General features: G+C 40.8%; 1 protein-coding gene and 1 pseudogene across 2 annotated transcripts in view; one reads left to right on the top strand and one right to left on the bottom strand.

The window, feature by feature from the left end:
* MMP17 (matrix metallopeptidase 17) overlaps positions 1-13,834 on the top strand; it is a 130,598-nt gene that overhangs the window by 45,912 nt on the left and 70,852 nt on the right. The gene's annotated exons all lie outside the window — the stretch shown is intronic.
* Positions 837-1,404, bottom strand: LOC108788559 (annotated as a pseudogene).

Below are 13,834 nucleotides of genomic sequence, written 5' to 3'. Positions count from 1 at the left end.
AACAAATTTGGATTATAAAACTTGTTTGGTGTGTTTACTTATACTGTATTTCTTATGCTGTAATTATTAGAGACTTATCTTGATAAAATCTGCTCATTGCTACAGCACCAATGCTCAATATATTGAGTTTGCTATAGCTAGATTATCGTTTTGGTGTGCATTTGCCACTTGTATGTACAAAAGGTAGTTGGGGTTTCCTGGTCCCCACACAGCATTAGTCCTCCACATGTTTTAAATACCTAGAAGCTGTATTTGACATAGCCCTGTGTGGGGGGAACTTGCTGTACTTACTTTACTGAAATGCTTGGTGAGTGTATTGCTTTTTATTTGTTGAAAGCTGAACCTCCACAACACACATATTACACAAGCACCACCATTCTATGGCTGCTTCATGCTTCAGAAAGAGCTGTTTAAGGGCACAAAACATAGCCATTTTTATACAGCTATTTCTGGAATAAAAAATCTATTTATAGCTGATACTTAGTACCTTGTTGCTATCATTTTTTGGGGGATTGTCATTTCTGTGTCTGCATGGCATAATGAAATGTGTTGGAACATAATATTATTCAAGGCCTGGTGATTCATGAAGTTGCATCCACACAGAAGGAGGGAGGCCCACAGCAGGCAATAAGGATCCTCTTCCAGGTGCTGGAATGCCCAGCTTTGGCACCAGGGGTGTCACTATACCCTGTCACCCAGGGCATTTGCCCTAGGTCTTCTACTGATTGCCTCGAGTCTCCATTGAGATGTAGAAATGGTAATTTTTTTTATTTTTTTTTTAAGTTATAAAATCACTTTATTTGTACACATCAATCAAACTAGTATTAACTTAAGCGTATATTACAGCATTCATATACAGGACAGAATATACAGAGAGTCGGTCAAATGTCCTTTTCTTGGGCCTGCTTCTTGTACTGCTCAAGTAAATGCTTCTTGTATGCTGTCTGATTCTGCCATAGCTCTGCGGCGTGTGCATTTAGGGGACTGTCATTATTTGGTTCTCCCAGAGGCTCTGTAGAGAGAGTAATATGGTCCGGACATCATACAGAGCTGACCATTTATCTTTTAGAATGTCCAAGCAAATGACTGTCTACATTAGGGTGGAAGCATGGGGTAATAAACTTCACAGTTGGTGCGTTGTAGGGGTAGCCACTTGGGAACGCCATAGTACCTTAAATTTTCAAATACCGTTACCATAGCTCCATCAATTGTGCCAATCCATTTGAACAAGTTGTCTGATTCTGGGAAGGCAGAGATTCTTTTATCTCCAGACATCATTAATGTCATCAGTTCCCGCTGTAACCTCTTGCCCACAGAGCCCCGAGCGTCCTGAACCCCGGACTCCATTCCCTTCCTGGGGGCTGCTGAGTTAGCGGCGGCCGTGTCCACATTCTGAGACGCCATATGTGTGTGTGTAGGAGAAGGAGGGAGGTGGGGGAGACTTGAGTGAGTCTGGATCCGAGGTGTCAATGTCCGCTCCTTCCGCAGCTATGGAAATGGTAAATTTTATGCATAACACAGTTGCCACATTGATTGTGTAATAGATTTACCTTTCAATGAATCCATCAATATATCTTTTTTTCAAAGCAATGATATTAATGTTTAGATTTTTATTTAGTCATGTCATCATAATGTGACAGTACAGTTTTTAGACCAATTAATTTTTCTTCAAAAGACTGTCTTAAGGTGCCCATACACATTACGACCATCGCAAGACTTTTGTCGTAAGCTAATTAAAAGCCTGTACGATCTGCCCATCTTGGACAGGCAGATCGTACTTGCGATCATCGAAAGCCCGCCCCGCTGAGGGGCGGGCTTCCGATGACCGCAATGCTGAACGGGCAGTGTGCACGTGCGCACACCGGCCAGTTCCGCAGTTGTCGAACGAGCAGGCTAGAAACCCGCCGACAATCGTACGATTCTCGGCGGGTTTTCTAGCATGCTGGTTCGACAAAAGACGTGCGACCGTATAGTAAAAACAGTCGCACGCCTTCCATACACCATGCGATAATCGTACGATCGCGGGATTTCCAGTGATTATCGTGCCATAATCGCAAGGTGTATGGGCACCTTTAGTCTTAGACACAGATTTGATCCAAACCAGTCATCATGGTATTCTACCAGACCCTAACAATTTAATCTGTATGCCCAGAGGTGCCCCAGGTCTATTAGGACCTAGAAACACTGCTGTCTGGCACAGGAAAAAGGCTTGGTACCACTATAGAACAGTCCCTGCTGCCACTCATTAAGAGGGATGAATTCACCCCCTTTAAAAAAAGTTAGTACCAAGGTATAAAACACAAACATGGTGTAAGCTGTGATGTTGATGCTCGCTAAGCTTTAGTTTAAGCAGTTTGAAATACCCCTGTCTGTATCTTGCCTGAAGCTCTTTTTCAAATACGGAAATCATTTTTAGCGCAGTTGTTGTGCGCGTCTGTTTGCTTTTATTTAAAATATAAGGTTAATATTATCGGCAAAGTCTGAATCTACTCAAGTGGCTAGGGGCTGTCTGTAGAAGTGTCATGGTGTTCAGTTCTGAATTGAAAGTAAACATTGACTTAAGAAGTAGGGATTGAACTGGAGATTAGATTCTTAGGTGATTAATTCTAATTTGCAAACATCTTGATATCCTCTTCTCGCATCTCGGCCGATCTCCGTCTACAGTCACAGAGATATGGCTATGCATTCAAAGCCTTACAAAATGTCTGCAGGATATATTCCTAGTGGAGAAATGTATTATGAGTCAGTCCATGAGGACCAATACATCATTTCATAGTTACGATATTATTTGTTGCAAACATGTAATAGGTCACAGGTTTGTGACAAAGAGCATGTAACCATCTGGCAGTATATAAATGTCACTTGGAAAGTTTTAGATATTCTGACCCTGCAACTCCACCCCCTACCCCTACCCTCCATCACTAACCCAATTGATATTTTTAAAGCTATCCACCCCTGACATTTACTTCCAGTGCTGCAGTGGCTCACTTGTATTCCTTACTCCATTTTCAGAGTTGGGTACTCAGCTTTCTGTTCAGAAGGAGTGTGACAGCTTAGTGTTGCCTTCTAATGCAGCCTTTACCAGCAACCAATCTGAATTCAGCATTAAACAAACACACGTTGCATTCAGGCCAATGTAATGTAACAGCATTTACATGGAAGATGTTTTTGAAAGAAGATTACTAGTATGTGAAACTGGGATGATTTAGCGTGGTGGGTGTCTGGATTACTAGTCTGATTGGAAATTACAACTGTACTCGTACACAGTTTTTTTCCTGGGGCTTATCTTCAGTTTTTAAGGGCCTGTTCATACCAAATTGTTGTGGTAAACGCATGATACCGCGTGTTTAGTGCATGCTATTCCACAGCACACCTAGCATGTGGTACTGCGTGCTAGGTGCATTGGGTTGCCATTGATCGCATGGTCAGCCCAACACACTTCCGACTGACCATGCATTGCAGTGTAGTGAAGCACAACGCGCAGTACCGCAATGCTGTGTGTTGTGGTACAGGGGGGAAAAAATATTGCAAGCACTACTTTTTTTTCACTGCAGTGCACTGTTTTCCAAACTTTTTTGTGTGCAATGACTTATAAATATTTGCTCCTCAGTTATGAAGGCTCTGTTTCCTGTTTGCTAGTACTACACGGTGACTTTGTACTCTTGTACTTTCAGTACAAGTCTATGGCGTGATTTACTTAAGGCAAATAGGCTGTTCACTCTGCAAAGAAATGTGCACTTTGCAATGGAATTTTCCCTTTGCTTAGTGAATAAAGTGAAGCTTTGCTGGCTTCAATCATTAAAAGATATACAAGAAAAAAATACTTTGCATAGTTGATTTTCACCACATACATCAAGCTAAGGGAAACTTCTCCTGCAAAATGCATATTCCCTTGAAAAGTGAACAGCCTATTTGCCTTTATTAAATTAACCCCTATGAGTCAGGCCTGACCTGCATGAAAACAATAGACTCCTGAGCTTAGCTTAACAATCAATAATCTAGTTTGAAAGGCTAGAACAGACAGTTATAAATGTGTAATGTATTGATCAGCACTACACCAATGTTCTTTTTTTATGTATTTTCTAGTAGTAACATGACCACTTCCTCCACCTTTCCACCTCAGTAACACTTGGACTGTGGGAAGGATGAAGGCAATCCAAAGTGTCACTTCTGGCTCTGTGATAATTTGAGCTAGGACTTCAAATCAGGCAATTCTGACTGCTGTAGGCTGAAGGCATTGCAGACCACATGCCCAATGATGGTGTTGCCAGTAGCCAGTCTGCCTATGCATAATTATAGACTGGAAGAGGCCTGTGTCTGACAACACTGTTGTAGTAATTGCTGAAACCATATTACAGTATTGTCAGCTGGAGGAAATTATGTCACAGCACCACTGCTAGCCTGATATACAGTATATTTATTCACTAAAATATGCTATAGTTCTCCTTTAAGCTAGAATTACTCTTTTTTTTCACTATGAAATTCAGAAGTATTTAATTTTAGTTTTGAATAGAGGGAGAAGGGTTAGAACCTCTCAGGATGGAGAGATTTGTCCTGATGACCATTGTTATGTAGATAGAAAGTTAGGGGAAATGTAACATTTTATAGTTCTCACCAGAACATTCATAGAAGGGAAATCTTCCAATTGTAACACACAGATCCAGGGAGCTGGCGAGTGTGGGATTTACCTTTGCTTTGGGGAGAATTACTTTCATTTCCTTATGTGTCTCAGGGAAAGATAGTAGAGGGAAATGTCAAGAACGTTGGCAGAGGCATCTATATAAACCTGAGTTGCAATTCTTTTCCACATTACCCAAAATGAGGTAGCTGGAAATCATAATCTCTAGTCCCCTCCCCCACCCACATCCATCACACAACAGTGAAAATATTTCTTAGGATGTACTGAAGGATTGTGCACTGAAATTCCATAGGGAAACTCTGCACCATCTGTTAAGCAAATCGGTTCACACATAATTACACAATATTACCATAACATTTATAAAACTTAGATGTCAGTTATTTGTGCTTCTCTGCAAGGCTGCTATTCCAACATCACCCATCAAAAATCTTGCCAGAAAACCAAGCAGAATACATAACAGTACACTGATCCAGACTTTTCCTCTCTAAGTCTATATCTGGTTTTCAGTCAAATTAAGGTACGTGAACCGGTTCTTGTAATGCATATATGTATGAAGTGAGATGTAAGCTCAGAGCTGAGCACATGCCAGTAGAGCACGCTGTCTTCCATTAGTGATGTACTGTCTTCTTTGTGAATTGTTTAACTTCTTGGCAGACACTGTGGACAGGAAAATCAGGAAAAAAAATGGCTTTTTAGAAGTATTCCTCTGACTCCATATGATGTAGGATTTGTGTTGTGTTCTATTAATATGTAACGCCTCCACCGTAAAACCAAATGATGATTAAGATGTTAATGTGAACTTAAGAGCTTTGTATCTGACAGCGGATAGAGCTACAGTAGCAAATTTTTGGTAGGCCTAATGTCCCTGTAGGTCCATTGAGAAAGATCATATTGTACTCAGAATCTGCTGGGACCCATTTTCCTTCAGCTAGAGGTTCTGAGCGTTGTCTTCATTGTTACAGATGGGTCGAGTACTAGGCAGAGCTATCATAGACAGTGTGTTTATGAAACGGACTATAAAAATTCATTAGTCACAGAGCTCAACACTGGGTGATGTAACAAATGCTGTAAAGCATGCAAACATCCTTAAACCAATCAATATGCTGTATATCTCATGCTGAGGTCTGCTTAAATCTTCCAAGTGCCAGGATGAAATACTCAATTCATAAATAATAATAGTGGATTCCCTAGAGATGGCCCCATGCTGCTTATTGCCATTTCACGATCATGATGTGAAGATAAAACATGCATGTTTCCACTGATCTCTTTCTACCGTCCTAGCAATATGTCATCGTTCATGTTGGCACAGCAGGGGTTAAATCATGTTTCTAGTCAGTGCTGCTTGAGTATATACACTCAGATTCTATTATATATCCTCTGATTGGCGTCTTCAGAATCAATTCACCATGTGGCCAGCCTGGGTATTTTTGAACGATATATGTTATGAGGGATTATAGAAGACTAAAGATGGATTTTATAACACCTCTGATAAGCAAGGTCAACTTGAAAAGAAGGTCTGAGCCAAGCTGCCATTGCACAGAACTGGATCATCCTGGGGGCAATTTTTATACAATATCTAACATAATAAAACGTAATAAAACATAATGTAATATATTTTTTGTTATTACTCTGCACATCTATGACCTTCATTTTGACATAAGTGCTTCTGTTATAGAGATATTTGTAGCTATTTCTAAGTTTCCATGTCTTATACCACAATGAGGGGAGCATAAGTAAATGTGTATTTAAATGGCTCCACCTTTTACCTTCAGTAATTGCTAAGTACAATTAAAGAAATAACAGTGAAAAGCCCGTTTTACCTACCCGAAACCACAGTCACAAGGCAGGACCCAAATCTTCTGTCTTCTGTACTTCTTGTACTGCTATTAGTCCAAATATGGGCAGTAAAGTCATCAGAAACTCCTTCCATAGAGTTTCTTGGGCACTTAAAACGGTGCCAAAGGTGACAACTTTCTCAGTGCTCAAACAGAGAAAGCGGTAAACCATGTTCTTCATTTGCTAGATAGGATACTTCTGGATATCTGGAACCTGCAAGGTCATAAATCCATTTTACCAGGGAGGGGGCAACCACCATCTTGCCTCACATGAGAGGCAGTCAGGCAGTACATACGCCTCCTTCATGCCAGCACCCCTTCATTGGCACCAGAGTGCCGAAGAACCTGGTGCCCATCAGCAACCGATGAGCGGGGAGTGGGACCCTCGTTTTATAGGGAACTAATCTCAAAGCCTGCCTTTCCGGTTAGTACTGTGGAGGGGATACACTTTAAAAAAAAATAATTTAAAAACATAAGTATGGAAGTGCTGAACGTAAAAATGCACTTTCCATAGACAATCATTGTATTTTCAGTAGAAAATGCAATCATTTGTCAGATCAACCAGGAGATTTAGTGAAAAGTAGGATGAGGGAATATCAGGTGAATATGCAGGGAAGGTAAGGTTTACACTTTTCTTACATAAGGTGAGTGTTACAGTAAAGACCTTTCTATATTCAGAGATAATATACAGTCATTTTCAGTGAGCAAATCTTGGACCAGTGTAAGTGGATGTACACCAAACAATTCTAAGTGAGGTTTGACTGAATGTCAGGTACAATTTCCATCAAATCATTGGAAAGATATCCTCTCACTTCCTGTTGAGTCTTCAGGACCAAAAGTGAAGGAAAATCTCCCTAGTAAGACACAGAGCAAAAAAAAAAAACTGATCGTGATTTTGACCGATACTATACAAAGTGAAAAAAATCAACTTTTGGCTTTAGATACATGTTACGGACAGATTTGCACTTCCTTAATTTGTCGATTAGGTATTACAAGTTGGAAGTGCCTCTTGCTAAACATTTTATTGAAAAAAGACATACCATTCCCCAACTTAAATATACCGTGGGAGATCATGGCTTGAGGATGAGAAGTGGAGGTGACCCTGAATCAGTATTACAACACATGTTAAAGAGGTCCTTCATTTTAACACAATACAGAGGGTGGACTTTGAGTTTTACAAATTGATGAATGGCAGTTTTTTTTTATTGTAAGGTCAATTATGTGATTATAACATTTCTATATATGTATATATTATATTTTTATTTCAGGTTAGAGTCCTGAGATTAGATGCAAATTCCCTCAACGACTTTCCAACTGTTATGTGACAAGTATTGTTAGATATAGAAAATATGTATTTTAAATTATTTAAGAGTTAATCTAAATATACAGTATATGTCACTTCTGGTTGAAGGGTATTTAACCTTGGAATTATGGGTAAATTCAGCATTGTGATTGTTTAAGGAAGTGACCATGCACCAGTTAAAGCTTAATTCCAGGCACAACATCTTTCATTTAATTTATTCCTCAGTAGCCACAGAGGAAATAAATCCATAAAGTGCACTGAATGCCTTTGCAAAAGTAGCTGTGAAATCTTCAATGTGCTGCACATAGTCTGTGCAGAGATCAGAGTTGTGGGAGGGACCTAGCAGGCCCCACCCACTACAGACTGCCTGCAGAAAACTACAGGAGGGGGCGGGTACAAGACCAGTCACCCTGCACAAGGAGAGAAACCTGCAGTGACCGGTCTTTATTACAGGAAGATCCTGCACAGAGAAAAGGTTTCACAACGGATTACTGCATAGATCTGGAAGAAAAACACAAAGTACACCAAGATTCATATAAGAATACACATTACTCTTGTATTTATACAATATCAGCTTATCCCTGACTTCAGTTTTAAGTATACAAAAATGGAACCCATAGCTTTTTTTTACTGACTGGGCCAATGGTAATTCATGACAATATAGCATATATTAATGAGGTAAATAATGACAATATAGTATAATGTATAAATAATACTACTTAATATGCAACTCCAAAATCTAAAGTACACCCTGGTAACTTATTTATAACAACTATTTTAGGGCATATTTGAAAACTAAATAGCGATAGTGTGGATCTTTTTGCAGCAAAGGGGTTAAAAAAAACTCACGGTATGTTAACATTCCGAGCACCAGATGCATTAAGCTTGCTAATGATCTCTTTCACCGATTCATTTGTCCTCATGAAAGTAATGAGTGGAGAGGAGATTGCTGCTAATATTGAAACTAATGTCTGTAATTTACTCGCTATTCAACAAACATTTACTTTTAAATTATTGAAACCCACTAAAAACTAGTGTTACATCTGGCTCGAATACGACTGGCATTCCGGTTTATGATTTGGATTCTGGCAAGCATTCCAGTTGATGTTTTCCAGGGCTATAAGCTGGTCTCCAGGTGGTTTACCTGCTGCGGGAATTGTAAGCTGAATTGAGCATAAGGGAAGGAGTCACCGGCTTTGGCTGGTGAGCTAGCTGGATAGTTCAGCTTCACCTTCTGGGTAATGAATCGTCTCATACAGGATGACTAGTCACAAGGTGGAAAGAAGAGATATTTAGCCTGGCCCTGCCCTGGCAGACCACTCAACAGGATAAACAAAGTTGTTTGGCTGTACAATAATTACTGTACTATGAATGGATGGCTGAGTAATTAATTCCGTTATCTTGTAGTACAGGGATCCTGAATTCCATTTATATCAGGGCTCCATATACTTGTGTGGATGTAACTTTCATCCCGGCTATTTACTTATTAAATAGTTACTTATTTATATGGTAGAGACATTAGATTGTAAGCTCCATGAATGTACAGTAGATGTATGAGTCAATGTAAAATTATGTAAATATGTCATGTAAATATGCTGAATTTGTCATATGTTATCAACATAACAGGGAAATTGCTAACTAGGCACTTTGGAGAGAATACGAGGAGGTTGTATGTTGCTTGGTTACCTATAAAAAATAATAATCACAAATTGAATAAAAGCTGCACAAATTTACATTTAAAGCTGAACTCTATGTGAATATAAAAGACACAGATTAATATTGCTATGTATTAGGGCTGCAGCTAACGATTATTTTCATAATCGATTAGTTGGCCGATTATTAAGTTCGATTAATCGGTTAATCGGATAAAAAAAAAAGGCTCCAGTGATGGACTACTAGTTTGTGGTGAGATTGTAGTCCATCATGGGAGCAAGCTTGGCGCGGTAGAAGTTAAAAAAAGAGTGTGGTGTGCAATATAGTACATAATACAGCGGCGCAGTGCAGAATACCAGCAGCTATAGAGGAATGTAGCAATACTACATTATACTACATATGTATCGTGCGCGGCTTCAGCGGTGGGCGTGGCTTTGGCGTCCTGTCGGCACGGCGGGAGCAGCGTGTGGTGGGCGTGGCTTATGCGTCCTGTGGGCACGGCGGGACGTGAGCAGCGTGTGCTTCAGGCCGCGTGTAGAGCCCCGAACAGGGAAATCAATCGATAGCCGACGAATCGACGATCGAAAACGTTGGTAACGTTTTCAATCGTCGATTTTAATCGACTAAATCGATTAACTGTTGCAGCTCTACTATGTATGGATTGATAAAACATTGAATGCATTTTTTAATGTACAATCCAATGTAAGTACTTGAATTTGAATTTGTATCAGCCTCTTGAAATGCCCTATACAGCAACACTCAGACTTGTATAGGGGTTGAGAGCCAGCGAGGGTTCTGCATGCAGATGTGCTGACAAGGAAAATAATGATAGAAGGAGAGAGCAGTCTGCTGCTGTTCTTTGACTGTGCAGTCAGAAGGCTGCTGGTGGAGAGAGGATATCACTGTGTTCCTTGAAGTAGAACTAAATGCTTGGAAAAAAAAAGAAAGTATAATATTGCATATTATTTCTTTTATAGCGGTATTGTCTAACATTTATTAAATAATCCTATTGAAAATATAAAATTTTTACTTCTCACGTTAACCTCCAGGCATATGAAATCTTAACTCATGCAGTGGGTATATACCCGCACTGCAAGGGTTAAGTGCTTGATTTCTCTAGGGAGATAAAATAAGAAAGATATACTCACCTGAACCTCCGACACCAGCTAGTCCCTGCATCCTCAACCCCCCCTCCGCTCAGGTGGTCATGTCCAATACACTGTATTAGATGCGAGGGCGCTGAGGAACATTACACAGCCGGAGGCTGCAGGGATCAGCTTAGCAGCCAATTGGGTCAGATGTTCAGGTAAATGGCCAAGTGGGGAAGAGGGGCGGGGATGCAACCAGGGCACTTCACACCTTGAGTCACATCCCTCACTCCCTGCACTGCCCAGAAGACTGGTGTTATGTGCAGGAGATGGCATGCTACAAGGTAAGATTTTTATACTTTCACAGCGACCCTCCACACATAACACGCAGCATTTTGGTGATAATTGACACACCCAGTGTGGTTTGGAAATGTTCATTTTTGAGTTTGTCAGGATTTGAGTTGAGCAGAGCACCAGACTATTGTATTGATTTAGTGGCGGGTGTACTGCTGACAGAGTACCCGAAAAGTGACTACAGCTGATCACAGTCACTGTTTGACTGAGAATATTTATTGACCGGATCCATCTACAAAAGTTGTCTGAAAGATTTACTTTTGTTGAACAGGTGGGTCCTGGGGAAGCCACATCCGGAGGTCAGCAGGATTCGGCCTGCTATGGTTAGCTTTATCGTTTGGACTGGATCTGGAGTCAGCTGTTACTTTCTCATTCTGTATTGTGGAATACCCCCGTAGAGGGTAAAATAGTGCTTTCTAGGTGTGAGAAAAAGAAAAAAAAAAGTCATGCTAAACCCATTATGGCATCTCATACTTCTGACATAATATACAAAGCAGCAGACATTTGTAGATAGGTCCACCTGGTTTTGGTATATCACTGAGGGTTCTATCACCACATTTCACTTGGCATGGTGTATTGAGGAGCATATAATGCAAAGTATCCAGCTTGTGTAGCCTACTGTTACGTATGAAAAATTATTTAAAGTATCGATTTAACTGTTTCCCAAAAGAAAGCTCAAGTTAAAAATGTTAAGTAAATGCAACAAAATCCTTGATCAAACATACAAATGTTTTCATTTACATTCTGCCTATTATAGCTTATTCAAGGCATGTCTGGAGGTGAGAACTGTCATAGCTACCAATGTCAGCTCTTAACTAATCTTTGTAGCCTTCAAATGGCTGGTGTTATAGCTGGTCACATTAGCAACACCATGGCAACTGTAGATAGAGACTAAGATGGTGGCGTCCTTGGCAGTTGGCGAACATCGCAGCATGAAAACATTTCCAAGGTGAGCAAAGAAATCTTTCATTTGTGAATATTTGAGGTCATCTAGTAGAAATGGAAATGCAGGTTTTTGTTCCATTAGTGCAAAGGATAGGAAGGTTTAACTCTGCTTGAAGACTCGTGCCCTCAAGGCATTTAGCTGTGTGTTCAACTTTTTTTTTTACCATGCTGGGATTCACGGTCCTTCCTTGCAGAAATAAATGGGTGTATTCCTTTTCTTGTGACAGGACCATGGAGCTTAGAACTGAAATCCACACAGGAGAGCATGAGAAGCAGTGCCTTGATGCCACAAGTACCACTAGAGTGTTTACATTGCAAAAACATTTAACAATGCTCCTTTGTACTGTGCCACATTAAAGTGACATTAAAGAATATTTGTTTTTTCCTCCCCCCAATGTTAATGTTAGCACTTACCTTAAATGATGTCTCTTAATCCGATCTTCCTCTTCTTTCCTGATGTTTTCATCTGTCCCTCCAGCGGTGCGGCGGCTCTCCGATCCAGCGCTGACTCCTCTCTGCTTGCAGGCACTTCCGATCCCACGGTGTCTGCATGCGGGTGCACACGTCCATAGACTTACCTTGCGTCTCTGCTCGTCTCCCGGCCGAGAATCCGAACTGCCCATGCGCCCACCCCAAGATACTTTGCGGCCGCCCGAGCAGTTTCGTTTTCTCGGACGGGAGCGTGCAGCGAAAACAAGGTAAGTTTAAACTGCTGTTAAAGCGTCTTTTTAAATCTTTTTGCCTATATCTACTGCTTGATAGGAGGGTGTAGAACCCCTTTAAAAGAGAAGTATGGCCTTTTTCTCATGTACTCCTGTGACCCAGAGTCAGCTGATTGAGGGATATTGCCTGCTATCAGCTGACAGGGCAGCACAACATTGTTGGGATCCACCTGGCTACCTGATTGACAGTAGGTTCCACCATTGAGTGTGCAGCTAAAGAGCCTGAGCAGCGCCAGTCCCCTCCCCAGTCTGTTGTTTCAGTGAGTGCTGGAAGAGCAGAGTGGGGTTTAGTGACTGACAGTTGGCCGATAGTTAAAGTAGTATAAAACTTTTTTTCAATAATGAATTCAGATGAAATAAGTATACATTGCCCAGCAAAGTATTTCTTTTCAGTTTTGTCCAAATAGTTACAGTCATCATGTTTCAGAACAGAACTCTCTCAACTTGGCTTCCCTGAACTTCTTGTCCAGTGCAAAATCACAAGAGACAGAGCACTCTCCAGCAGCTATCCATCTATTAGCTTGGAAAAGAGAGGAAGGGGGCTGAGAAGGAAGTAGCGTGCCTTTGCTTGCTGTGTCTGTGTGTAAATGGAGACACACACAGCTTATTAGCACACACAAGGGTGGCTCTAAATCAGGGTCAGTGCTCAGGGGATGAGCTGATTCTGCAGGAAATTACATTTTTTAAACATCAAGAGACAGCATCCATTGTAAGTGATTTAATCAGCATTTTAAATAGCTTAAAAACCTTTTGACTTTAATATCACTTTAAGTGAACAGCAGCCATGTGATTAGTCAGCTCTCAGCCTTAGGATGCATTCACATTTGAGTGTTTTGTAGCTTGAAGCTCCAAAACACTCAATGTTAAAAATATTTTAGGGCTTGTTCACAGCTAAGAGTGCATCCACTATTTTTTGCGATTGCGGGTTTTGTTGTGCCATGCAGGCGATCGCACTGCTGGCCTGGAGGTGTGGTTGCAGTGCCATTGACATGAATGGCACCACCATGCTCCCTCTCATCCCAGGATGTAGGGAGACTGTAATTATGCGATTCAGTGCGTTCCAGCAACTAACTGTGTTGGAACGCACTGGATTAGGTGCCTGTTCACACCTGAGCGCTCAAGTGCCTGTAGCATAATGCCTGTCGCTCCAAAAAGTACAGGAGCTCCTTTTGAGGCAAAATCAAACTTTTTCTTCTATAAGACTTTAATGGGAGCACCTAAAAAACACTTCATAAATGTCTGTTTATGGTCATTTTTCAGGCACTCCCAATAAAAAGGGCCAAAAATGCATGAAT

The sequence above is a fragment of the Nanorana parkeri genome, unplaced genomic scaffold (genome assembly GCF_000935625.1).
Source record: "Nanorana parkeri isolate BGI_ZX_2015 unplaced genomic scaffold, ASM93562v1 scaffold334, whole genome shotgun sequence".
Classification (NCBI taxonomy): domain Eukaryota; kingdom Metazoa; phylum Chordata; class Amphibia; order Anura; family Dicroglossidae; genus Nanorana; species Nanorana parkeri.
Note: the sequence above shows the minus strand (reverse complement) of the source record. Positions and strands in the feature narration are given on the sequence as shown.